The sequence below is a fragment of the Gossypium hirsutum genome, chromosome A08 (assembly GCF_007990345.1).
Source record: "Gossypium hirsutum isolate 1008001.06 chromosome A08, Gossypium_hirsutum_v2.1, whole genome shotgun sequence".
NCBI lineage: Eukaryota > Viridiplantae > Streptophyta > Magnoliopsida > Malvales > Malvaceae > Gossypium > Gossypium hirsutum.
Window position 1 is genome coordinate 17,451,967 of NC_053431.1, and position 25,011 is coordinate 17,476,977.

Consider the following 25,011-nt stretch of genomic DNA (forward strand, 5'->3'; position numbering starts at 1 on the left):
CTTGTTACCTGCTTAAAATAAGGTAAGTAAGTAACTTGATTATTTGTTACAAATCATGTGTGATGCAAATGAAGTATATATGTGATTATGGTATGTGTATTCGGTCTTATGATCAAATGATATGAATATTATGGATTTGGTCTTTGAATATGTGTATACAAGACCATGTATATTTGGCCATATGGATAGTTCATCTACGTGATGTTATATTACGAATTTTGAGCTTGTGTATATGAGTGTATGTACATTTGGTTATATATTGACATCTTGATTTTGAAGGTTGGATTATAATTAATTATTTTGATTATATGAGCATTCGGTCAAGGAGGAATTGTTCTATGAAATTATATGTTATATATGTATGGAATTAAAAGCTTGAAATTAAATGTGATTACAAAATGTATAAGTTGAATTATTTGATTGAAATGATTTAGTATTGAGATGATATTATGCATTAATTGTTTAATATGCTTAAGGCTTACTAAGTTAAGTTAGCTTACTCTGTGTATTTTTGTTTACTCTGTTTTATAGATTTTGGATTCAAGTTACAAGCTCGGGGATCGTCAGCAAAGTTCATCACACTATCCACTGCTTCAGTATTTATATTGTTGAACTTGAACTATGGCATGTATAGGCTGGAACATACTTTTTAAATGTTGGATTTTGGTTTGTATGTAAATAAGCCATGCGAAAATGGCTTGTTTATTCATGATAAGTTTGGTTTTAAGTTTTGAATATGTTATGGACATGTTTGTTTGTGGTTTTGATGTTGCGGCTATTATATGTGTTTATATGTGAACCATGGTTAATATATTGTTAATGTTGATAAAGTTATGCCAAATTATATGTGATTGATATAATTGGTTTGATGTGAAATTGTGGTTGGATATTTTGTTGAATGATATGCTTGATATATAAATGGGATATATTAGGTAAATGGTTATGATTTGAAGTACTGATATTTGGTTATGTGATGAAGTGGGTAAGGATATATATATGTCTTTGATCATTGATTTTAAATATGACTTTAGGTGTGTGAATAACATGTGAAACAACCATGTTTTGATTCGGCAATAAGGTGAATTAGTTTTTGGTGGATGTTAGATAAATTGGGATAACATGTATTTGATATTAAAAGTGGATTGTTTTGGATATATGGATACATATATATACATATTTAGCGGAATATGTAAATGTTGAATTAGTTTTGAAACATAACTACTGTTACTTTGCTTGATAAGTGATAATAATATGTGTGATTATTTAGTTTAGTTCTTCGAAATGTTTTATGCGTGTAAGGCGATAGACTATAATGGAAGTTGACATCAAATAAGGCATATGTATTTTTATATGTTATATATATATTCGGCTATAGTTTTAATAAATGACCATATGAATAGTAACTTAGGTTTTTAATGAGTAAGTTGGTTGATATGTTTTAATCCTTATGCTTATATTCGGCCTTTTAATAACGATTATGGTGGAATGTTATTTAATTTATGTGTAACCTGTAAAATTTAATTTGATTTAGTATTTATTCAAATGTGATGTATTAAGATAATTAATTTCTACGTGTATCCATGAATGTCCGAAAGTTGTGGTTCGTTTGGTAATACCTCGTAACCCCTTTTCGCCGACAGATACGGGTTAGGGGTGTTACAGGTATTCAAGACTGGATGACGCTTTATGGGCATTGTGGACAATATAACTCCATTAGGGATGTCGTAGTATCAATTGGTTTTTGGGAAGGCATGGCGCTTGCCAATTAAAATGGAACACAAAGCAGTGTGGGCAATTAAGCAAGTGAACATGGACTATGAAGCTGCTGGAAAGAAAAGGCTGTTGGATATCACTGAACTAGAGGAGATTAGGTGAAATGCCTATGAAAAAACTGCAATCTACAAGGAAAAGACTAAACGATGGCATGAAAAAATTATTTTGCAGCGACTAGCGGGTCAACAAATTTTATTATTGAATTCTAGACTAAAACTGCACCCGAGTAAATTGCGCTCACGTTGGTCAGACCGTTCGAAGTTGTCAAAGTATTTCCTCATGGTGAAGTCACAATCAAAGATTTACATGATGGACACTAATTCAAAGTGAATGGTCAACAATTGAAACATTATATTGGGAATATTGATCAAAAGAAGACAAAGGCCATTAAATTGGTCGAACAATTTTAATTTTTAATTTTTCTTCAATTTATTACTAGCTAATTTTATTTTATTTTTGCTTCTGCTCAAGATGTTTTATAATTTTTATTTTTATTTTTGCAAAATAATTAGGTACCATTTTCGACACACTTGGGCTTTATTGTCAATGCAGTTCTACTATTGTACTGTCATTTCTGACTCAGCAAGAATGAGGGCATATCAGAAATTTAAGTTCCCATCGTTGATTAAAAGTCACCTAGACATTTGTTTTTTCTGAGCGGGTGCAATCCTCATTGGACGTAATTATTCCCACCAGTTTTATTTCCCTTCAAAAAATCACGTCTAAACCCCTGTTCACTGTGTCGACTGTGAAACACCCAAGTAACCATTTTTATTCACTTTCTCTTCCCCAAGGTCGTACCTTTATACCTTTAAATCATCTTCACTTTAGAAAACAAACAAAATATGGAAAGAATGAGATGATCGGTCAAGAAGGACACTAAGCCTATTAAAGAACACTCATCCTTTGCAACTGCAGTTTGGGAGTTGGAATGCTCCATGCCAACGGAGAAAAAAGACACTAAAGCGGTTAAGGATTGGTTTCAAAACAACATCTTAAAGTGAAACTTCCACCTAGAACGGGGCATTCTCCTTTTGCAACAACAAGACTTGGGCAAACAAGTTTCCAAAACCATCTCTAAGTTGAAACAGCAAACTTTCTGCATGCATCCTGGAAGCTATTCTCCTTCATTGGTATGTTTGTTTTACGCTAACCTTTATGACCATGAGTTGGAGTTTATCTTTTTTCGAGAAGGTTTAATCCCGTGGAATGCTACAAAAATCAATGAGTTGTACAACACTAAGGTGGATGTCGACGAACACTCCAAGTTTATTGAGGATATCACAGATGACAAAAGAGTCCTATTGGCGAGGGATTTACGTGTTGAAGAAGCATTGTGGATGGGTTCACATCAAAAGAATTATATGATGCACCGCCGCTTTCTGACACTGCAAAGAAAAATCTAGTATTATTTTGTCAACTGCAGGTTACTGCCATCCACTCACCACAGTCAACCTCGATAGAATGTGCCTCATAAATTCTATTGTCAAGGGAAAAAAGATTGATGTCGCTGCAATACTCCACCAAGAAATTGTTGACTACGCTGCAAGCCAAACTGGAATTTTGGTTTTCCCATCGTTGGTGATGCTACTGTACCGCAGAAAAGGATCGTGCCCTGTGATGATGATGAAGTCTTAGAAAATAATGGTCTGATCAATGAAGCATCTAGTGAAAGAATAATTCGTGGCAAAGATATGCTAACAAGGAAGGAGGCAGAGACTAGCAAGACAAGGAAGGCCAAAACTAAGGTAGAGACCAAGGGAACGAACCTGATTGCAAAGACATCGTTGTTGTGAAAAATGAAGGATATTGAGAAGTTGGCCAATTCCATCAGCAAGTTTTGATTCTATGAAAGAAATTGAAAGTTTCTATGAATATATGTTGGAAGTATATGATGATTTAGCATGAAATTAGAGCTTTAAATTATTTATATGCTGATTTTATTGAAAGAATTGAATAGAAAGTGAATGTTTGGGACCTAATGGTGAAAGAGTTTGAAGTTAGGGTTTTATGTGAAAATTCTAACTTTAAATAGTTGTGAAATAACTTATAATGTCTAGGTAAAGTATTAATTGAGAAAAAAATTAGTTTAATTGAGGGGTTAGTTGAGCAAGGATTAGATTGTATGAACTGTGAAATTTGGGGCAAAATGGAAATCAACATTTTTCACTAAAACAGTTTTGGACAGTAGCAATAGTCTAACTTTGAAAAATCAAAAAAAAAATATAAATCGAATTAGAGAATGAATAAAATATTAAATTAAATCTTATTGAGTCTAGTTTCTTATAGAAGAAATTGTGAAAGCAATGGAATTGTAAATAATGAGATATAATCAATTTAGTGGGACAAGATCAGAATAATTCTGGGTTCCCCTATTCTGACTTTCAAAAATCATAAAAAATTGGAGAAAAATAATTAGGAGCTTAAATTTACATGTTTAAAATTATTAATGAGTCTATTTTCAATAGAAACAAATGGAAACATCATCCTAATTTCGTACAAGGTGATAATTAATTTTTAGTGAAGAAGGGTGGAACTGTGAGACAGCAGAACATGGGTAAATTTAAAGAATAAACTGTACTAATTGGATAAACAAAAAATTCTTAAAATTTAATTTTAAGAAGGTATATGAGTCTAGTTTCAGGGAAAATTAGAAGATCCTCATTTGGATTTCTGTAGCTCAAGATAAAAATAATTTAGTGACTATGACACGGATAGACAGCATTGAATATACATAGGTAAATAGTGAAATTTCAGATAATGTTACTTATAAGCGGGTTATAAACATTAAGGATGTGAAATAGAATGAATGTGAAGTCAATACTGATAAGTGAAAAAATTTATATTATAGATCAATAAATCGAGGATAAACAAGGAAAAGAGAAAATTCCAGAATAGTTCCAGAAATCTCTACCACTACTACAAATTGTTCCGGGTAAGTTCGTACGGTTAAATTATTAAATTTCAATATTATTTTATGAATGGTGATTAATATTTATGTATGTTAATAGGGGATATGGACAGATCGCAAAATTGGTTCTACGCTTATACCAGGGCCTATAACAACTCTATTGTAGCCACATTACATCAGTTATGCCCTACCCCACTCCTAGAATTTCCAGTGTTCCCACCGATTTTTCATGAGTATGAACCCTCCTTCGAGGAAAATGACCTAGGGAATTGACATAGATAGGGGGAATCCCCTCTTATTGTGTACATCTCTGATGTTGAGAAAGAAGATGATAACCTGGTCGACGGTGACTCCATTGCTGGTTAAGGAGCACCTGTTGTTGAGGAGGAAGTTGTTGTGAAAGAGGAGGACGTCCGTGTTGAAGTTGTGAACGAGAATGCTAAGGAAGAAAATACTGAAACAGAAGCTACTGAGAAAGAATCTGTTGAGGACATTGTCAATGTATCTGAGTTTGTAGGTGTAACTACTAATAATCTGGTGTGAGATGGAGCTAGACTGGCGAAAGTTGCAAAGGTAACTAGTGAGGAGCACCACAACTCATTGGCGATAGTGGTCTATACTGGACCACTCAAGGTGACCTCTCATATACAAGAAGCAACCGATGCTACCAAGGCAGCATCGAAAACTGAGGAGTGATCCAATAACTATGCGAAGCCTAAAGAAAATAAGAGAAAGCACTCCAAAGACAAAAAGCGCAAGAAGGAGGAGAAAAAAAAGAGGAAGAAGAAACATCGTGGAGCCACATTGATGGCCAAAGAAAACTGAGTTAGTTTATTTAAGTTGTAGCTGTAGTATTCATGCATTGCATGTAGCTATAATTTTCATTTTATTAGTGCATATTGCCATTACATTTTTATCGTCATTGCATTTTAATGATAGTGCATTGGGGACAATGCAAACTTTAAGTTTTGGGGAATGCATATGGGTTTTGGGACACCCACATTTCAATTTTTTTTGAAACATTCAAGGTTTATTCGTGGTTAATGTAAATGTGTTTGAAATTTTTTGTTACGTTTGATGTTTAATTCTTGAATCATGTGAACTATCAATGAATGAGTTGATAAATTTGACTGAATGTTGTGTCTTCAATTCTTTGATGAATGATTTAGGTTGCATTAGTAATGGATGACTAGAAGCATTCCTTGAATCTTGAATAAATCAACCTTTTACAGCTACTCAAATGTATATATAGTTATGAATAAGAGACACTCCAAAGTGGGTGTATTGTGAAATGTTAAAGGGGGAACACTCCAATGCAAGCGTTAGAAAAATGAATCTGGCCAAAGGCTGTCGCTACACGAGTGTGTGTCGGTGCAAATATGTACTCTTTAAGGGTTTGTTGCATTCCATCGTTACTTCTTAGGAACAAGGGTACAGTAATTTAATTGTATCCCTCATTTACAGAAAAAGAAAGAGAGAGAGAAAGAAACATGTATTGTACAATAAATACTGTATTGGTAGATAGAATTTAGGATTTAAATTTTGATACTGGTTTTGATGAAGTTGCAATCTTATTCATTCATACTTATGTATTGTCAATGCAATATTTTGTCATTTCAATGTGACTCATTCATTGGGATTTTAGGTGATTCAAGTTGCTAGAATGTTCATTTGCCTTAGCGAATTCTTGTGTAGCCTTGCTAGTTTCTGTTTTACTTGTAGGCAAGTAAAAACTCAAGTTTGGGTGTGATAGTACTAGAAAGAACATATTTTTTTCTCCCTACTTTTGGATAATTTGTACCCATTTAGTTTTCTTTAGTACATATTTTAGCATTGTCAGTTCAGTAAATTGCATTTTATAACTCAATGGATTTCAGTCTGTTTATCCTTAAATTTGTCATGTTTTGGTACTGATGTCGCTGCATGACTGTTTTCAGATTGTGCCCAAAATTTCCGCTGCACCTGACAGTTGTCCGTATAACAACAAAGAAGTGAGAATTGTCTAGTCTGGAACAACTAACTTGTATGTAAAGAGGCAACATCAGTCTGATGAAAGGATACCTGTGCTATCTGGATAAATATTAATATATTTACATAAAAAGAATGAGGGGAGAAGAGCATCTTCTTCAACCTTTCTTTTGAAGCTTTTTAGCTATAGCGGCTTAAATGTCCTACGGGTGAACTGACGTGAACGAGATGCAGGTTTCTAGGAATAGTGCTCTCCAGTTGTTTCTTTTATATTTCTTTTTTAAACAATGGTGATTACTTTCTATTTCATGTTTGTATGGAAGTACACATGATTTCTGGGTTAAATGTTATTTTATTCAATCTTGTTTCTACTATTTAATCTTTGAGTTTGAATGTCTTTAGCATGGAAATGTTATTACGATCGCTGACACTAGAAAGTACAGTGACAGTTCAAGATAACAATCATGATAACGGAAGTTGCTTGAGGATTAGAGGAATTTAATCCACTGGTTCTTAATAGTGTTCCATTTCCAGCATCGAAAGGTGTGGTTTATGTACATGTTTAAGTCTAAGATTGAATATAGAAGTTAAGCTTGGTAAGATATTTATTGTAATTTAATGCATCGACAATCACCTATCCTTTTTACCTTGTGAGCACTTAGTATTCCGTTGAATATTCACATTGGGGATCCTATTTTCTCACTATTATATTTTATCTTATTATTTTCAAGTTATTGCTTTGACATCTACTCTCACAATTTATCTCATTTCATCTATTTATTGCACTGACATTGATAGAAAAAGAAAACCATCCTTGTGGGATCGATATCCGACAGACTCATATCTGTCTACTATACTTACATCAACAGTTACGCTTGCAAACTATTACTGTGACGTTAAATAGCTAACCAAATTGGTATCTGTAACACCCGTAACCCGTATTCGACGCCAGAATAAGGTTACGAAGCATTATCGGACAGTACATCTCATTCACATACATTTGTACATTCATAATCAAAATCCATTCACAATGTCCTTTATAAGGCTCTATGAGACCTTTAAACATTCTTAAAAGTGGTTCGGGACTAAACCAATAACATTTACAAACTTTGAGAAACTTAGAAAAATTTTCAACATTAAAAGTTCACACGCCTGTGTGAACAGGCCATGTGCCTCACATGGCCACCAGACACGCCTATGTCACAAGCCGTGTGAAAACAGGGCATACATTCTGACTTGCACCACACAGCCGGAGACACGCCTGTGTGCCACGGCCGTGGAAAAATTAGGGAGGTTACTGACTTGGGTCACAAGGCCAACCATGTGCCCATGTGTCTAGCCTGTGTACCCTTTGAAATGGCCACACACGCCCGTGTGTGAACCCATGTGATACACACGGCCAGTAGACACGCCTGTGTGTCTAGGGCGTGCCAAACCTGTAAGGTATATTGACTTAATTCATAGGGCTACCCCAGGGGACACACGGCCATGTGGCATGGCCATGTGTCACATACGTGTAACACCCCGAACCCGAGACCGACACCGGAGTCGAACACGAGGTGTTAACAGACTTTAAACCCCTTATAAAAATATTTCTCAGACACTGCCAATCTGCGTACTAGTCGCTTTAAAAATCATATCTTGAGTTTCACAACTCGAAAATCAGTTTTGTGATTTTTCCCTGAAACTAGACTCATATACCCATCTACATATTTTTTTCTAGAATTTTTGGTCGGGCCAATTAGTACAGTTTATTAGTCAAAGTCTCCCATGTTACAGGGATCGACTACCCTGACCTTTGCGCATTACAACTTGGATATCTCCTTGTACAGGGCTCCAATACTGATGCCGTTTGTTTCTATAGAAACTAGACTCAGAGAGGAATCTATCCATATATGGTATGGCTCCTAATTATCTCTGGTTAATTTATAATGAATTTCCAAAGTCAGAACAGGGAATCCAGAAACCGTTCTGGCCCTGTCCCACGAGAACCTGAATATCTCTTAACATACTGTCCGTATGATTGTTTTGTTACTTTTGCTATGAAAGTAGATTCATCAAGGTTTGTTTACATAATTTATTCACTATTTAATTCCCTTCCTACTATTTTTAGTGATTTTCCAAATCTACATCACTGCTGTTGTCAGCATCTGCCTTTAAGGTAGACTTTACCTATTTCATGGTTTCCATGATTCAACTAGCCCTTTTTGCATAAATAGCACAATTTATGAAAGTGATTAACCATCCCCATGGCCAATCCTTGTCAAGCATATCCACACCAAATGATTATAACAATATACTCAAACACATATAAGCCATTTTCGCATGGCTATCCAAAATTTATACAAGTCCAAAGGGTCCACGACCCACAACAAACGGGTAGTCCTATACATGCCATTTCGAAGTTCAACCAAAATTGTACCAAAAGGGGGCTTTGATAGTGTGGGCGACTTCGACTTCAAGATCCCGAGTCCGATAGCTGGAGAACCAAATCTATAAAACAGAGGAGCAATGAAACGGAATAAGCAATTTATGCTTAGTAAGTTTTGAGCAAGGAATTCCAGCACAACAAAAGTATAGCATTCATATAGCTAAACGGATAATTTCATATGCACAAATTTTCGATATCATACTTTGCTTCACATACCAACCCTTATGTACATACACAAAAGATTAACTCAGCCAAAGGCCGGTAGCTCGTTTATCAACTGAGCGAATACTTATTTGTAAGGGCTCAACTAAATTCAAGCACATACGAAACATACCTCAATGTTGGGATGTTTCTAGAGTATTAGCTGAAATTTTTACAGCAAGATCATTCATTCCCAATTCACGTACCTTCGGAATTTAACCGGATATAGCTCCTCGTTCAAATGCCTTCGGGACATAGCCCGGTTATAGTAACTCGCACAAATGCCTTCGGGACTTAACCCGGATTTAGTAACTCGCACAAATGCCTTCGGGAGTTAACCCGGATTTAGTAACTCGCACAAATGCCTTCGGGCTTAGCTCGGAATTAGTATCTCGTACAAATGCCTTCGGATCTTAGTCCGGATATGGTCACTTAGCCCAAAGCCTTCGGGACTTAGCCCGGACATCATTCAAATAACCATGCACATTTAACAATAAATCATGACACATTCGTATTTCATTTTCGTTAGCAAAACTCAAACACAAGACACTTATCATTCTTGTGATTTCGGCTCAATAGCCACACACAAAGAGCATGATTTTGATTTGCTTAAAACATAATCTAATCAAATCTTAATTTAAGCTCTCTTACTCAAGAACTTACCTCGGGTGTTGTCGAACGATTCCGATAGCTATTCGACCACTTTTTCCTTCCCTTTATCGGATTTAGTTCCCCTTTGCTCTTGAGCTTAATTAAACAAATAAATTGATTTAATCATTTGAGCATCGAAAAGAGGAACACAAGGCACTTAGCCCATATTTATACATTAGACATTAAAGTCACATATGTACGGAATCATGAATCAAACTCAACATTTTAGCTAATTTTTCCCCCTTGGCCGAATATGCATGTCTATTTTGGGGCCGATTTCAACACTTAATACATTCTACAAGTATGGTCACTTGTATTGACTAAACACCCTTTTGTTTCAAGTTCAAAACTTGGCTAATACACACATATACACACTAGTAAAGCATCCTCTCCCTTTCCATCAATTTAACACATGCATTGCTCATTAACATGCTAAAGTTATATTCGGCCTTAGCACACAACTTGCTAGCCGATTCTTCTCCATTTAGCAACCAATGCACATATGTGCTCACTCAAAAATGCTAAAAAGGAGGTTCAAGAATCATCAAGCCACCATCACATGCATCATTAACAAGCTTCATATTTAGCATGCAATGGCATTAACACAAACTCCACCTAGGCCGAATCTTAACTCATCCTCATGCCTCATCACCACAACATCAAACATCAACCAAGAATGATGCATCCATGGCCGAGTGTCATTTCCATCACATAGCAAGATTTAGACCATGGGCTAGGTAGAACTCAAGCTAACAACTAAAACATGCATGCATCTCATGGAACATCATCAAACATACCTTAGCCTAGCTACATGCATGGCCGAACCTCTTCAACCTTTCTTCTTCCTTCCTCCTTAAAATTTTTGGCCAAGGATGAACCAAAGGATGAGCATTTTTTTTTCTTTGTTTTTTTCTTTCTAGTTTCGGCTAAATGAAGATGAGAAAGGATGAACAAAAATTTTCTCCTTTCTTTTCTTTAGCTCACGGCAATGGGGGGGGGAAACAACTACACACATTTTTTTTTGTATTCATCATACTCCTTTTCATTATTTTATGCCCATGCCCCTTATTTTATTTTTTTCCTACATACCTCACTAGGCCAACATGTTCCCAACATGTTTCCACCCATAGCATGGCCAACCACTAGCTCAAATTTTGGGTAATTTGACATGCAAACCCATCATTTTCACAACATGCATTAATAGACCATTTTAAATTAGCCTACCATATTTTCACCATGTCTCATATCAATCCCTATTTAATAATTTCTCATGCAATTGGCAAAATTGGAGAATGAAACTTCCACATACTCATGTACACACATAATAAGCATAGAATATGGAAATCAATTATTTTTATGACTCGGTTTTGTGGTCCCGAAACCCCTTCCCGACAAGGGTGAATTTTGGGCTGTCACAATACGGCTGAGACACACGCTCGTGTCTCTGCCCGTGTGGACAAAAATAGGCCATTTGTAAAGCCAATTTTCCATCCTTTCCACAAGCACACATAGAAACCAAAACAGCACCATTTCAATACATCTTTAAGCAACCAAAAACATGCCAATTCATACTTATATCATGCCATCTATTCAAAACCATTTAAACCACTCAATTCCATATTCAAAACATACAAAATAATTATGCCAAAATTATCAAAACTTATTTAATTTCCAAATGCATTAACTCATCAACTTATTCACTATTTCAAGTCACTTAATACACCATTTTGTCATCTCAAATCAAACCATAATATGCCAACTTCCAAGCATTAGTACATCAATTAATAACCAATCAAAAGAGCAACCATTTAGCTATGTCAACAACTATGGTAAACATACCAAAACGCAAGGTAACTTATAATTCACATATATCACCTAATAAGCACATAATTCAAGCCAACTTAATGGCCATACACACCAACATTTACAAGCCAAATCTCATGGCTATAGTCGTGGCTCAAAACGTACCAAAAATGACACGAGCCTATACATGCCATATACCCTATATACAAAGCTCCAAAAGTACCAACAAATAGTCGATAGTGTAATGATGGTTCCCGATGATCCCCGATGTCCGAGCTAGCTTTGAAAATCTATAAAACATGGAAAGAACACACAAAGTAAGCTATATACAAATAAATTTATCATATGAATAACAACATTTCCATCAATAGGCCAAGTACAAGTAAACACATATAGATACAAAAACCTTTCTCAATAACACATATGCATTTTCTCATGTAAACTCATCAATTACTTCAGTTTTTAACACTCGTATGAATCTTGTACGTACCTGAGTCATTTAACTCATTAACACATTCTTTCTCGACTTGTTTTTGCCCGTTGAACCACTCGGAATAGTTAAAGATACTCAGAAATCACATAAGCTCGTACAATGACATATCCCAGATATGGTCTTACATGTTATCACATATCGATGCCACTATCCCAGACAGGGTCTTACACGAATCAATATACGATGCCAATGTCCCAGGCATGGTCTTACACATAATCACAATACAATGCCAATGTCCCAGATATGGTCTTACATGTAATCACAACTCAATAACCTAATGTCATGACATACGTATCCTATGCTATTCCTAAGGTTTGTATGAGACTTTCAGATGTCATAACTTTGTCGATTCTCACTCGTATTTGCTCGTTCAACATTCATAGAAATTCATTCATAATAAAACATATATAATTCATTGTAAAGACATTTATTTTCATATGAACATACCTCGTAGTCAGAAATAACGGACGGGGTCGACTATTCAATAACTTTTGTTTTCCCCCGATCTAAATCCAATTTCTTTCTTTCTTGATCTATATGTATTCAAAATTAATCCATTTATTCAACCACTCATTCAGTTTCATCCAAAAACACATAATTTAGCCAATTTTCACATTGGCCATAAACTTTTACATTTATTACAGTTTGGTCCATATTTCACAAAATCAAAAATTACAAAATTTCTTTCTAATTTCATGCTAGCCAAATTTTATATAGCTTCATAGCAGCCCATGTTTCCATTTATTACATGCTTTTAACCACACATTTTTATCTTTTCACTATTTAATCCCTTTTATGCAATTTCACTAAAAATCACTTTACAAAACATGATAATCTATCAACAAATACTCATTTTCCATCATAAAACATACAAGATCTCAATAATTCATCAATGGCACTTCAAAAAATCATCAAAAATTTTAGAAATTAGGGTACGGGCTAGCTAGTACCCAAAGCAACGATAACAAAAATGTAGAAATCATCAAAAATCGAGCAAAGTATGTAACATCCTGATTTTCGGGTTTTTCGTGATTCTTGATATTTTAAGTAAGTTTCTAAAATTTGGTATGTGATTATGGAATTCATAATTTGGGTATGTAAATGGGCTTATGGAAGGCCCATGAGATGGCCAAAACCCGGGGGAATTTTTAAATTTTGGACTTAAGAGTTAGGGGTTCTGGCTAGGTGCCCTTATATAAAGTTGTGGGTAAAATGTATCACAAAAAGAGCGTTAGTAAAGTGGTAAGGGTGACGCCACTAAGCTCCTAAAAAGGTGGCGTGTGGAGCATAGGGGAAGACCTGGGATCGATTCCCTATGTTGGCAAATAAGAGTATTTATTTTTATGTGCAGGAAGGGTAAGTGTTGGAACCTAAGTGGATTCTGTAAGAGGAGAGTTGGATCAAGTCAAATGCATAGATTAAGGAGGGATAAGGGGAGAGATTTTAGGGATTTGAAATGGAGACAGAGTTGGCCGAATAAGGGAGATTGGAGAGGGGATTTTCGGCAGAGGGGTTTTAGTTAGGGATTTTCGGCACTTAGGTATTGGTGTGCCGTTTTCTCCCTAGAGGATTAGTCTTTTTCTCTATTTTTCTTTTGCAGCCGAATCTACCATCTCCTTTTCCATCTTTTCTTCCTTCTCCTTCTTTCAAACCAGCCCACTATTCCCTCCATTCACCCATTGTTTCTTTCCTTTATCTCTACTTCTGCCGAAACACCGCAAAAAGCCGAAATCAGTGAAGATAGGGGGTGCCGATTCTTTGTGACCAACAACCTTTTCTTTCCTTTTCAATTGTTGGTGTTCAATTCCTTTACCTTTTAGGCGTATAGATTCAAGAGAAGAAAGACTATGGTAAGTGCTCGAACTCTAAACGATTCCTAGAGTAACTTTTGGCCAAAAGCCGAAACCCCTCTAGTTTAGAGAGGTGGCCGAATATGGGTATAGGCCTTATGGGGTCTTCTTTTAATATTTTTATGGTTTATTTAGTGGAGGGGTAGCAAGGTGTCGTGTCAAATTGGAGTAGCTTGGATCACCGGAGTGGCTAGACCTAGTCATCAATCGCGGCAAGGTAAGATTCCTAAGGCCACTATAGATGGTGGCCGAATGTGTAAGTATTAATATTAGATGATTCTTGTTTTGGGTCAATTAATGGAAGCTGATTTATTAATGATGTAATATAGGAGAAATCGTGTAGGAGATCACGTCGAGGAATATCGCCAAACAGGTGTGTAACGAACCCTTTTTCATAGCTTAAAGCGATAAATGCTGAAAAGCCGAAATGTCGAAATTCTGGCATTTCGAGGACTTGTGAGCAAGCGAACGCTCACTAGTTAGTTAGAATCGATGAGATGATGTTCGGGAACAATGGAAACGGTAAGAATATGATTTTTGGCATTCTCGGTAAGTTGGGCCTCGAGGGGCCGAAATGGGGCCCATTGGGCTTTCGGGCCCATTTGGGTAAAATTGGTAGAATATGAAAACTAGTTAAATTGCACATCGAGACTGATAAAACCATCAAGTAATATATGAAAACTGGTTAAATTGCATTGGGTTGGGTTTTTATATGGATGGAGGAAGTGTAAAAGGGCTTATGCCCCTGTTATGATAAAGGGCTTATGCCCCAGTTATTAAAAGGGCTTATGCCCCAGTTATTAAAAGAGGCTAGGCCTCCAGTTAAATGATAAAGTAGCTATGTTAACAGTGGAGAGTTATGGCGGGGTGGGTCGAGTTAATCCCCACATGGTGTGTTGGTTGGTACGGGTAGAGAGTAGCGGATGGTGGGTTGAGTAGTCTCCCCAAATGGGCTTGCATTCTCTCATTGACATTACATGTGATATTGAAATGGGTCTATGGGCCATACCGTTTACAGTAAAGGCTTCGGCCTAGTAATATGAAATATGAAAAGGCTTCGGCCCAGTGTTACGAAATATGAAGTGTGAAAAGGGCTATGGCCCAGTACATGTTGGATTGGATTTGGGCTTAGGCCCAACAGGCTGTTATTGTTTTGGGCTCTGAAAGGGGCTTGTTGCACACTGAGTTTCCAAACTCACCCCCGTTTCCTTAACCTTGCAGGTGAGCCTTGATGTGGGGACTTGGGCCGGAGGGGATTCAGAGTAGCCACGGTGATCGCCTTTGGACTTTTAAATAAGCGTTGGTTTTCATTAAATTTCCTTTAATTATTATTTATTTTTGGGTTGTAATAAGGCCATTTTAACTTTCCTTTTATTTCTTTTCGGGATTATTTTAATTTTAATAACTTTAAACCTGGTTGATAATTATTCAAATGGGCTAGACTTAGGACGTGTTTTCAAAACGATACTTGTTTTCAAAATAGCTCAACGCCACGATTAATCGATTTATCAAAGACATCCACTCAAACAATTTTAAACTCGATATAACAAAGTGTGGCTATGGTTGTGGGCATGTCTAGGATTGGATCCAATCAAAGAGCTTGGTACTTAAGCAGCCTTCATGGCTCACCTCCTCTGTCTCGGATACCTACCTGGTGCCCAGCTTCCATACACTTTGTTAACTCAACAAAATATATGGTTTTTAAAACACTAAGACGGAACGTGGGTTTTCAACTCCAATGTGGCACGTCAGATTCGGCCATAACGTCTGGGCCGGGTTTGGGGTGTTACAAAGTACATGCCTTAATCAAAGATATAAAGAGCCAAACCCTAGAAGAGTATAAATGGTGTTTTTCACTTGCAAAAATCGGCTAAAGTATGAAAGATGGACAAAGATCATGTTTGGCTATAGTTTTATTAACTTAATTATCAGATTCTAAATCTACCCTTAATGAAAACATTATAAAACCACCTAATATATGCCCATTTATGACCATTTAAACACCCAATGGTCTAATATCAACATAAGGACCTTTCATTTAATAAGCCATGGCAATTAAGCACTTTTAACAAGTGGAATGCAACTTTTCCATTTTACATGATTTAGTCTTTTTTTCTCTCAAATTGAGTTATTAAACGATAAAATTAGCTCACGAAATTTTTACACATATATATTCACATGCTGTAAACACAAAAAATAATATTAAAAAATTTTACGACCTCGGATTTGTGGTTCCAAAACTACTATTTTGATTTAGCTAAAATCAGGATGTTACAATATCCGCCTGATAGTTTCCTTTGGCACATTGAATGAGTGTATTCCTAATAGTGTTTAAGTTAAGGGTGGTTTAATGACAAATCATTATGTTGGTTGGAATAGGATAACAACCGAGTGGAGAGATGACTATGAAAGGAGTACTCGCCAAAGGCGTAGTGCTCCATGTTATTAAGGTGACTGTGCTAGTTGCATTGTAAGTGTAGTAATTAGGGACCCTCTGGTTAGGGTAACCAGAAATTGTCTATATTGAACTCTTTTGTGTATTCTCATTTACAGCTATAAACCCTAATAAATATATTTTTGAAAGAGAGTGACACGTGTCAGGGGAACACGGGTCTTATATGTAAATATATATTAGTTAAATGGGTTTGAAAAAAGGGAGTTTTTCCTTCTTCCTTCCATTGGGACGTTGCTTTGGGCTTCCCCTAGAAGTTAAAAACAATTTGCTATCTTTGAGCTGAAACTAAAGATCATATATGAAGTAGGAGATTTCATTATATCCTGGGTGAGTATTTTAGTTATGCATGAGGAATATGGAAGAGTAAGTCTATTAACTTTGGTGAACAGTAAGATTAAAAAAAAATGGGCTTTGTATGGCTTGTTAATGTTTGAGAAAAAGATGGTAAATTGTATATGAATAGGCTTTGATGATGTTTCTATGTTGTTTGAGCAGCTACTGATTGCAAGACAGGTGTTGGGATTTGACGTTCAAGCTACTGAAAGTACGTTTCCAAGTGAATACTATTCACATGAAAATATATATATGAAAATGATCAAAATGCAAATCAGAAATCATGAAAAGTACAGAAAGAAGGTAACATATATAAGATTGGAAGAATAAAATTAGGTCATGACTGATTGATATTAATATAATTATCTAAGTATAAGTCAAGAACTAAAGGTAAGAAATTATCTGGCATATGAATGAGTTTAGGTAAGTGAACAACATGGTTAATTTATCCCTTTGGAGCCTCTGGTAGGGGAGTTTTTGCTACCCAGACTAGCAAGTCACAACATGATCGAAATGAAAGACCATGTCGTTTTGACCCATGACATCCTATGGTAGGAAAACACTCATGGCATAGCCTTCAATAAATTAATGATTGAATTGGATGATCGCAATACATGATGTGTGTGTAAGTCCATTAGGCTGAGTCTCATGGCAGCAAAGAAAATAAAATGATATGATAAGAATGATTCATTGCATAACCTTCAACATGAGTATCAAAATGGCAGATCACGATACATGAATGTATACGTAAGATCATGAGGTCAGGACTTATGGCAGAAAATAAAATGATAGTGTTTTTTGTTTAGCCTGAATGGTGTGGTCTGTCATGAATTTTTGGCAAGATATGAATAAGTCAGATAGTTTTGTAATAAGCATAGCTGAGGTAAAGTATTACTATGCTCAAGGTTAAGGGTCGAGTAAGATTTGTTAATTAATCAAATAAGTTATCGAAAAGAGCCGTGTAGTTGCAATATGGTGAAGACATTTACCAAGATGATATGAAATGGTTTGATATATATTTATAATTGTGTAAGATTAAGGATCTGCCATTGAGAGTTATCTATATTATGATGAATGGTTGAATTAGAGTTATTTGGAATCTATCAAATCACGATTGTCTGGGGTTTAATGACCTCTCTTGAAATCATAAGAAATCTGCAAAATGGGTACTCATAATATATGTATCCTTGAAGAAATGGACGTGAAATTCATTTGAATGGTCCAAGTAGTATCTTTTCAGTATCAATACGTGTGGTATAGAATTAAAGTATGTTTGAATGTCATTTTTAAGGCATTCAGTTCAATGAAAGTATTCGTCGAAGACATATGTATCTGCCTAAGGTAAATGTCAGTGAATAATCATTTGAAATAAGAGTATGGCTGAAGGTATGGGGGGTTGGAAGTGGATTATGAGGATATGTACTGTTAAGAAATTATTATTGTGACAAAAATTTATGAAAGGTTTGAAAGGATTTCTCAGTTAACTAGATAAGGAAGATTTAGTAGGATAAGAGCATGATAACTGGCATATAAGAGAAGGATGAGGTTGTGGTGGTAATCGCTGGAATTAGTTATGTAGAATAATGGTTGCCATATAGGAGTTTGTACAAGGTTGCTAAGTATCCATCAATGTATTGTTATGATCTATATTCTAGTAATCGTGAAGAGTATATAAAAGATTGAAGAAGAGAGTATGTATATAAGAGATTAGATGAGTTTGAATTGCATGTTAAGTTGTGTATAGCTATGTATTATGTTGAAGAATATCTAGATAAATGTATCTAGAATTTGAGGTAGGAGTTCTAAAGGCTGTATGATTGAGGATCAGAAATTTCCAGTATGAATCGTGTCAGCATATAAGGGACTAGGATGTAGTTCTATGTTTAATCACCAAGGTGCAAAAATAATTGATAGGCCCTAAAGGCGTATTCTAATGGATGAACTGTGTGGTGGGTTCTGTATATAGCTATGGCGTGTTTAATTTGGCTCTTAAATGTGAGCACTGTAATTAGAGTGATTTAAGATATCTATTGATTATGTGGTAAGTGCAGGACCAAGTTAAGACAAGACTGAAAGTGATGATCTGAAGAGACGTAAATGGAATATCATTGGGAAGATGCTTTGAATATAAGTTGGAATTTTGACCATTCGAAGAGGATCCATTAATTAAGATTAGCTTGGGTTGAACTTAAGTTTACCAATGAAGTTTCAAATGCCTTGGTATGCAAAATATACTAATAAATAACCAAATAAATTAAAGAACAATTGAAGAGATAGTGGGATGGATGAACTCTCATTGAAAGAACAAATCTGAAAAGTTTGCGTCTGATAACTTGAAGGAGGGCATCTGTTTGTGGGTAGTGAAAGTTATGATTAGGTATGAGAAGTAATTCTGAACATTGGTTTGCAAGAATACGGGCAAGGAACTATGACCAAGGTGAATTGAAAGAGATTCCTAAGAAAATGATGATAGTGATACATGACAATAATGGGTTTAGACTATGATATAGTAGATAGAAGGAATGAATATGTCCTACAATTTATGTGATGCTCTTTGTGGTAGACAGTTGATGTTAAAAGAAGAGAAGCTCGAAGTGATGAACTATCTTGCACTTTAAGGAAACAATGACCAAGGTATAAGTGATTAATTCTCACTAAGTTCTTACTAACTTGCATTAATTACACTCATTAGTTCAGGTTGAGTGAGATTTTGTGTCAGGAGGAACGATACGAGGACTTCACTAAGGAAGTGGCGAATCAGGCTATTATGCATACAGAGCAAGCTTGGTGGCGTGTTCCAAGTTTGAAGGTTACCCAAATACCCATAGTTGGGCTAATTGTATTAGACTTAGGATTTTAGATTGGAATATTTTCTAACTAAATACCATGTGTTGCAGTTGTAATTACTTATTGCATATGCATAATTAATTGATTTGGAGTCACTGTGGTTAAGCTAGAATAAATTGGGAAATTACATGTGTAAAATAAGTTTTGTATGCATTTGCGTGCTAATACCCAAAACCTAAATTTAGCAAATTGGATCGGGTCGAGGGTGTTATAGTTTGCATGTGCTGTAGAATACAAGAGGGAATTTTCGAAAGGTTTAAATGAAGTTAGGATTTGGGAAATGGGGATTTTTGTTAGATATCATCATACAACATTGTTGTGTTGAAACCGTGATGTGTAAAGCTCTGGTCCTTGCGGAGGGGACACTAAGGTGTTTGAGCATCAGTGCTATGAATGGAAAAATGGAGGAATGGGTGGAGGAATATGTGGAAATGGAATTCCTAGTAGTAGGGGTGAGCAAGATTTGATTTGACTCAAAAAATTGAAAAAAAGTTTGAATTTTGAATTAAATCAACTCATTTTTCAAGTTTAAACCAAGTTAAAATTTTGAATTCGAATAATTCGAATGAACTGAATACAAACTTTATTATTTTAAAATTTAAATTTATATTCTCTAGGCTCAATTCGTTTTACTTTACCCTATTTCCCCTCAATGCCCTGCCAGCCCCACCTTACTTTACCCTATTTCATTTCAAAGCCCTATCAGCCCCACTATTTTCCTAATATCCCCTAAAGTCTAGGCTCCATTGTCCATTCTTCTTCTTCAATTCAAACTTGAAACTCCCAAATGACAAATTTATTATTCTTATCTAAAAAAACCCTAAATTAAACCCTCCATTCTTTTTTCTTATTCATCAGTTCATTCAAACCCCCCAAATCAAAATCCCTACCTCCATTGTTCTTCTTCTTCAATTCATTGAGCTTTCTTACGTTAGGCAAATTACTCACCATCTTCGGTTTCTGGCTACTCCAAAACTGGTGTTCCTTCTAGTTGACACCGCTCCATTCTCTTCAATCTTAACCTCGACATTTCTACATCTTCCAAGTTTCAAGTTTGTCCAAAAACACTAACAATATATATAATATTTTTTAATGATATATTTGTATTTACCTGTCATTGGTGGCATTAATTTAGTAAACAATGTGAGCATAGGAAGGGAATAAAAGCTGTAGAGTGCAGATATTAAGTTGAAATTATACAGATAAGAAGGTGAGTGAAAATTTTCAACTTTTTAAAGCTGCACATGGGGGATCCTTTACGAGGATTGAATCTACGAAAGTATAACAAAAATATCAAACCCATTGTAACAGTTCGTTTTCAGTAAAATCAGAACAATGGTATTTGGACCACAAATTTGATGTGAAAATATTGATTTTATTATTATTTTAATGTACATGGTGTTTCAGTAGTTTCGTGTTAAAATTTTGTTTAGAAATTTTTTCGTTTGCATGCTTAATTTCATAAAAAAATAACTAAATTGAAAATGGTGAAAAAGTGAAGTGCTACTAGTTAAAGGTATCTATTAGCTATGAAATTAATTTGTTAAGGGATTTAAATGATAATTAAACCGTTATTCTTATGAGTGGAAAAATATGGACACCTTATTAAGTGATTTATACGTTAATTACTAAGGGTAATTATGTAAATTAGTAAATTTAATTACTAAGGGTAATTATGTAAATTAGTAAATAAGTTAAAGTAAATTAAAAGAAAAATAAAACCAATCATCTTTAATCTATCTTCTTCCACCAAAAAACCAAATAAAAAACCTCCATGGAAGCTTGCTAGGTTCGGCTAGGAGTATCCATTGCATGTGAGTATAATTTCATCCTGTTTTTAATGATTTTTTTGTTTTTTGGATCGTTGTAACTTAATCTAGCTAGCCCAAAGACTAATTTCTATGAACATATTTGTGTGGTTCTTGAAATTTATTGAAAGATTATAAGTCCTTGTTAAATAAACAACTGTTGTAAAGTGATTTCTGATGAAATTATCATTTAGGGACTTATTTGTAAAAGTAGTAGAGGTACATGGTGAAATTGTGAAATAATGATTTGTATGAGCTGATATGTGTTTAGAATAAATTCAGCAAGCATGGGTTAGGGATGAAATTTTGTAAATTTCCATTTACAAGCTTAAGGACTAAATTGTAAAGAAGTTAAAATATTAGGCGCAAAAATGTAAATTTGAAAAAAGTATGAAATTTGGATTAAATAGTACGTGCATTAAATAGATTGAATTTTTATATTTAGATCAAGAAGACCTCGTACGGATTTAGATCAGGGTAAAGTTAAAGCTTCAAATTAGTCGACTCTGTTTCTACGCCTTAATCATCGAGGTAAGTTCGTATGATTATATATCGTGTAATGCTTAGTTTCGATCTATTTTAATATGTTTATTTCTATATAACTAAATAATGTAAATCCAATGATGTTAGGATGACTATCGAGCGCCATTTGAACCTTAGGAATTCTTAGGCTACAAATGACATGTCATTAGGATTTTCATGTTTCAGGTATTGGTCTTAAATGTTCTACCGTTGGCTGAGGTCCTACATTTGTTGCAAATACTCCATAGCTCGTTTGAGCAGCATTGTGCAGCTTACATTCCAACCCATAGCTCATGTGAGCAGGCCCATTTCACATAAAGATTACAGTTATATGTTTAGTACACTTAGTGTAAGCTATCCCGCATATTTGATGATTTTCTAAACGGTTCAATAGGAATGAAACGGAAAGGAATGGTAAGTGTTCAATATGAACCCTGATATGTATTTACGAAAAGGATTGAATTGGTGAGTTACATTGAAAGCATGTTATGTTAAGGAAGATGGTGAATTCAAGTGAATTATGTTCATGTGTAATGGCTTACCTATGTTAAATTCATGTGAATTATGTTTGAGTATGCTAACATGTATTGTTTTGGTGGTTAGGCTTGTGCCAAGCTTGTGATTGGATTTTATAATGCTTATTCTTAATGTTTATTAATGAAATGGTAAGTCACGGTTTATGTTTTACTAACTTACTAAGCATTATGTGCTTATGTAGTTTTCTCTTCTATGATTTATAGATAATCGGAAGCTTGTCAGAGACCTATCACACTATCCAGTGATTATATCGGTAGATTTTGATGTTTTAGTCAAAGTTATAATGGCATGTGTAGGTGGACTTATGTTTAAGGGTTAGTTGATGTTTATGGTATGTAAATGTTTCTTTAAGTTGTGGTGCATTTGGTACTTTGATGCATTGATGGTTGATGTTAATATGGCTAAGTTGAATTAATCGGTTGAATCGACATAGGAATATGCGAGAGATAATTTAATTCAATACGTATGTATGTGCGATAGAATGTTTACTTTATTAAATCTGTTTAGTCGGTTGAATTGGCATAGGGATATGTTCAAGCGATAAATGAAATTTTTTTAATTAGTAAATATGTTCATAAGTTAGCAAATTACTGGGTTGCCGTGAATTTATTCATAACAGCATAAGCACGAATTTAATATTTCTAAGTTAAACATGTATAATTAATCTAACACAATAATATCATCTTGATTAAATCTTAACTGAAATCGTGCATTAGAACTCTTTTATTTTATTTAAATTGTTTGCTTAGTTTTAAAATCTTAGTTTATAAATCACTCTTTTCAAACCAAAATCATTTTTACCTCACCAAAGTGTTTTAATTAATTTCATAAATATCACTTTTTACAGTCCCTATGGGTACAATAACTCGACATTTACTTGTCACTTTATTACTTGTTACAATTGTGTACACTTGCACATTTCCACCGCTCCAAGTTTTTTGCGCCGTTGCCGGGGACTGTTTTAAAAAAAACATTATTTGTGAATTTATTTTTACATTTTGGTTCTTTTATTTTCCTGTTCAATTTTACTTGCTTAATTAATTCTTCTCTGATTATTTCAGGTGTTTATGAGTATTGACCAAATTATCAATTTAATCCCAGTGGACCCTGAAATAGAACGAACCTTTCGCCAACGAAGAAGATAAGCGAACCAGAGAATGACCGAAGAGATGAATTTCGAGAATATCAATCAAGGAAACGGAGCAAACCTTGCTCAAAATCCTATCCTTATTGCTGATGATAGGGATAGAGCTTTACGACAATATGTCATGCCAAGTTTTAATGACTTTAATCCAGGTATTAGAAGACCTGAGATCGAGGCACAACAAATCAAGTTGAAGCCAGTCATGTTCCAAATGCTTCAGACAGTGGGCCAGTTCAGTGGAATGCCTACTGAAGATCCTCATCTTTATTTAAGACTGTTTATGGAGGGGAGCAACTCATTCAAGCTAGCCAGAGTACCCAAAGATGCATTACAGTTAAAACTGTTCCTGTAGTCGCTGAGGGACAGAGCTCGAGCCTGGTTAAACTCACAGCCACCGAACTATATTTCTACATGGCAAGAGTTAGCAGAGAGATTTCTTGTGAAGTATTTCCTACATAGCAAGATTGCTAAGCTGAGAAATGAGATTACTGCTTTCCAACAAATGGATGATGAGTCCTTGTATGAGGCATGGGAAAGATTCAAAGAGTTATTACGAAAGTGCCCTCATTACGGAATTCCGCATTGCATCCAACTTGAGACATTTTACAATAGTCTCAACGCTCACACAAGGATGGTAGTAGATGCTTCTGCTAACAGTGCTATCTTATCTAAGTCTTACAATGAGGCTTATGAAATCATCGAGAGGATCGCTAGTAACAATTATCAGTGGCCAACCAATCGAGCAACGTCAAGAAGACGAGTTGCTGGAATCCATGAAGTGGACGCTCTCACTTCACTTGCATCCCAGGTATCTTCGATATCTTCAATGTTAAAGAATCTTACCACTAATGGGTGTAACAGTTTTGCAGCTCAACCACCTGACCAATATAAGAATATAGCCTGTGCCTATTGTGGGGAAGGACATGTGTTTGAAGAATGTCCATCAAACCTAGAATCCATGTACTACATAGGTAATCAGAACTAGAACCGAGGAAGGCAAGGGCTGCAATTCAACTTTTACAACCCATCGTGCGAAATCACCCCAATCTTTCTTGGAGTAACCAAGGGGCTAGAGGTAGTAACAACTATGCCCAACCTAGACCAACCCAGCCGCCTAGTTTTTCACAGCAAGTTCAGAAACCAGTTCAGGCTGAATCGTCCAATAGCTTAGAGAATTTATTGAAGGCACACATGGTGAAGAATGACGCCACTCTAAGGAATTTGGAGAATCAAGTGGGCCAGCTTGCTACTAAACTTAGGAACCGTCCACAAGGTGCTTTACCT

At 35.3% G+C, this 25,011-nt stretch overlaps 1 non-coding gene across 1 annotated transcript; it reads right to left on the reverse strand.

The window, feature by feature from the left end:
• Window positions 1–24,196: 24,196 nt before the first annotated feature.
• On the reverse strand, window positions 24,197–24,303 carry LOC121205685 (small nucleolar RNA R71). The gene has a single exon (XR_005900761.1). It is a non-coding gene; the product is annotated as a small nucleolar RNA R71 (small nucleolar RNA).
• Window positions 24,304–25,011: the final 708 nt, after the last annotated feature.